This window comes from Pteropus vampyrus, unplaced genomic scaffold (assembly GCF_000151845.1).
Source record: "Pteropus vampyrus isolate Shadow unplaced genomic scaffold, Pvam_2.0 Scaffold71, whole genome shotgun sequence".
NCBI lineage: Eukaryota > Metazoa > Chordata > Mammalia > Chiroptera > Pteropodidae > Pteropus > Pteropus vampyrus.
Genome location: NW_011888852.1, coordinates 1,469,630 through 1,473,891, shown reverse-complemented (window position 1 = coordinate 1,473,891; position 4,262 = coordinate 1,469,630).

Sequence of the window (4,262 nt, the reverse complement as noted above, 5' to 3'; positions counted from 1 at the left end):
CTCTGCCTTCCTACTTCATCTCATACTATAAACGAGCGTCCTTTGGATGATTATTTAGTGCCTTTTTTTTTTTTTGCACTTTTGTGCTTTCTGTTGGCGATTTTGCTATTTAAAATGACCCCCAGGCATAGACCCGAAGTGCGGTCTAGTGTTTCCGAGACAAGCAGGCTGGGATGTGCCTTAGCGAGGACCCATGTGATAGACACGTGACCTTCGGGCACGAGGTACAGCGCTGTTGGCCATGAGCACAACGTGAATGGGACAACAGATGTCAAATAGGTGTCTTTAAACAGAAACATGCATAAGACAAGGTCACGGCTTGATCAGTTGATGAAAATGCGAGCAGAGGCTCCGTTCAGGACCCCAACCTGTGTACCCTCCGAGAGCGATGGTTCGGGGTCTGCTAATTCAGTGTTTACAGCAATGTCACATGACAACTACCATGGAGAACGAGAATTGACTACACCATCATTTCAACGGGTAATTCATGTAAAATTATTATCGTTTGCACTAAGTCTTTAAAACGTGATGTGTATTCCACACTTATCGTCCACGTTCTTTGACTGGCCACTTTTAAAGGTCACATGTGGCAAGTGGACATTGCCAATCCAGCCCACAACTCCACAGAGATGTAGAAACCACCAGACAGAGCTCCCGGAGGTCACCAGCAGGCACATCATCCTTCCACAGCCGTGGACCTCTCCTCGCCTCTCTCCAGAGAAGTCAACCCCCATCAGTGCCTTTCCTTCAAGGATTTTCTATGCACCTGGCACTGTAATAGGGCCCAAGGGTACTGTGAAGAGTGAAAGCAGAATTGTCTCTGTCCTAAAGAAATCTTATAGACTAATGGGTGAGGCATTCCAATCCTACGAGAACAGTGTGTACGAAGATGCTATGGCAGGAGGGAAAATGATGAGATGAGATGAGATGAGATGATGAGGATAGAGAGATGTAGGAGGAGAAAAGCATGAATGCATCACTGGCCACCTTAAACGTTTTGTTCTTCAACTTACGAGACAGATTTTTAAGGCAGGGGAAGATTAGGAAATAACATGATCAGACTTGGCTTCAGCGTAGAGAGCGAGGTGGAAGGCTAGGCGTATTTGAGGCCAAGAGTCCAGTCAAGAAATAAGAGATAATAACAATAGCTTGGGCCGTGACGGTAGCGGAAGGTGGAAGAAAGTGGCTGGATTTGAGGAATATTTAAGAGATGAAATCAACAGGACTTGGTGAAATGACTGGACACATAAAACAAGTGACAGGGGGAGGTATCAAAGATGGTCACTTAGGGTCTGGCTTGTACTATTTAGATGGAAGGTAGAGCTATTTTTTGAGGGAAGAAAAAACAACGACAATTCCTGGGGATGAATCAAGGTATTTTTGGACATGTTGGGTTTGAAGTACCTTTGAGACATTCAAGCAGAAATGCAATGAAGGCTGTGCTAAGGGTTTGGAATTCTGAGAAGTCTCAGGTAGAGATATAAATTTAAAAATTATGGTATAAAATAAATCTGAGCCCCAGTATCTGGCACATGGTAGGGACTGCGTAAATATTTGTCGAATTAATGAATTCTTGGGGGTTACTAAAGATTAGTTTTTATTAGGACATGTTGAGTTCGTAATCACTTTGGTCTTCGAAATATCTAAACATATGTCTAAGTTTTTATTTTTCATAAAAGACTAATATACAAATAATTAAAATAACATCTAATCTTCTCCAAATCTATCACATTATTTTATGCTATAGCTTATTTTTAATTAGAGTTCTTGGATTTTAATGATTTAATAGCATCATGAGATAAAAAGCTGCATTGAAGATAGAATCTCATTTCTTATATGTCAGTTTATCTTAACCACATAAGCAAGATAAAGTATCTTAGAAGATACTTTTTACAGTAATAAATTTTTATTTTTCTCTCTGTTCTTGTGGCATATGCAATTCTCTAACTAAAATTAATAAAATCTCATTATCTCATATTCATAAATCATACTGAGGCTCAGATACTATCAGAAAGAGCAAATCCAAATAAAGTGTCTGGGAAAAGTAGAGCCTTAATAAATTTTTATTAAACTGAATTAAGTTAAGAGATCACCAGTATTTTTCCCTTATCCTGTTCTATTTACTTGTCTATTCCCTTTTATCCCTGTAGCCAACCCAATCTCCCCGCCTGTCAAATATTCTAGTGTTTTGCAAATATCTTGAACCGTGTACTTGTTGTTTTGATTGTTTCATATAAGGAAAGACATAAATGTTTTCTCTTCTCTTTCTTTAAGAAAGTACTGTATTACACTTCTCAGAACTATCAGAATCACATATCTTTTCTCTCTTTTTTGTCTTTTTTGATTTATTTTTTTAAATTGTGGTAAAGTACATATAACATAAAATTTACCATTTTCGCCTTATACATGTAGAGTTCAATTGCATTAAGTACGTTCACATCATTATGCAGTTCTCACCACTATCTATCTCCTGAACGTCTTCATCATCTCAGACTGAAACTCTGCACTTGTTAAACATTAACTCCCCATTCTTTCCTCGCTCCAAACCATGGCAACCACCATTCTGCATTGACTACCCTAGGTACCTCATTTAAGTAAAATCACACAATATTCATTCTTTGGGGATGGGCTTATTTCTCTCGATCTCTCTGAGGTTCGTTTGTAGCATGTGTCAGGGTTTTTTTTTTTTTCCTTTTGAAAGCTGAATCATATTCCATTGTATGTATATACACATTTTGTTCGTCTATTCATCTGCTGATGGACACTCGGGTTGTTTCTGCTGTTTGGACATTGTGAATGTCCAGGTTCCATTGTGAATGTCCAGGTTCCTGCTTTCACTTCTTTGGGGTGTATACCTAGAAATGGTGTTGCTGGATCATATGGTAATTCTATGTTTAATTTTTTGAGAAATCACCATACTGTTTTCCACAGAGGCTCCACCGTTTTACATTTTTCACCAGCAATGTGCAGATTCCAATTCTTCACATCTTTGCCAACGTCGTTTTCTGTTTTATTTTTCTTTTAATGATAGCCATTCTAATGGGTTCGAAGTGGCGTATTCTTGTGATTTGAATATGTATTTCCCTAACGATTAATGACATCGAGCATTTTTATGTGTTTATTAGCCATTCGTATATCCTCTTTGGAGAAATGTCTATTCCTGTCTTTTGCCCCTTTTCAATTAGGTTGTTCGTTTTTGTTGTTGAGTGTGGGAGTTCTTTATGTATTCTGGGTATTAATCCCTTATAGGATATAGGATTTACGAATGTTTTCTCGCATTCCATAGGTTGCTTTTTCACTTCCTTGATACATACAAATTTTGATGAGGCACAATTTATTTTTTTCTCTTACTACCTGTGCTTTTCATGTCATATCCAAGAAATTATTGCCAAATCTAAATCATGAGGCTTTCCCTTGTGTTTTCTTTTAAAGAATATTATAGTTTTAGGACATATCTTTAATGTATACGAATAGAGTTGTATTATATATCTCGTTCTGTTTCTTACTTTTTAAATACTCGGTGCTATAGTTTTAAGATCTGTTTATGCTTCTATATGAAATTGAATCCGTTCGTTCTCCGTTTGGCACAGTCCTCCACGGGTGTTCGCCCTCATCCACTCCTGATGAAGGACATTAGATTGCCTCCACAACCTGCCACCAGGCAGCCTGCAATTAACGCTCTTGGACGTAAACTTAGCTGGCATTAGGAGTATCAGCGCCTCTTAGATGCCTGCCTCAGTCTCCACCTCCACACGCATGCCTAACCTCACGACCTCACCAACAGTAGACACCATCTGACTCTCTGATTATTGCCTAGTTCATGGGCTCAAAGATATATTTCATTATTTCATTTGCATTTCTTTTAATATTACTATCTGAGCATCTTTCCATACGTTTATTAGCTCAAAGAGTTTCCTCTTCTGTAAGTTGCCTTTTCCATATTTTGCCCATTTTTCTACTGGAGTTTTTTGTTGTTGATGTACAAAAATTCCTTGTGTATTCTAGATGTTAATCCCTTGTCAGATTTAGACATTACAGATCTCTTATCTCTTTGAGTAACCTGTGATGCACTGGACCACAAATGTTTTCTTTTCACCTTATTATATTCAATAATTCCAAATTTAAAAATGAATGATTGGCTAACAATAAAAATAACATTTTCTTTAACGCTGTTCCTCTCTTTAATTAAATTAGTTGATATAAGCGGCACACTTAGAACAGTCTGTAATATGTTAAATATTCAATGCTTATCTTTGTTATCA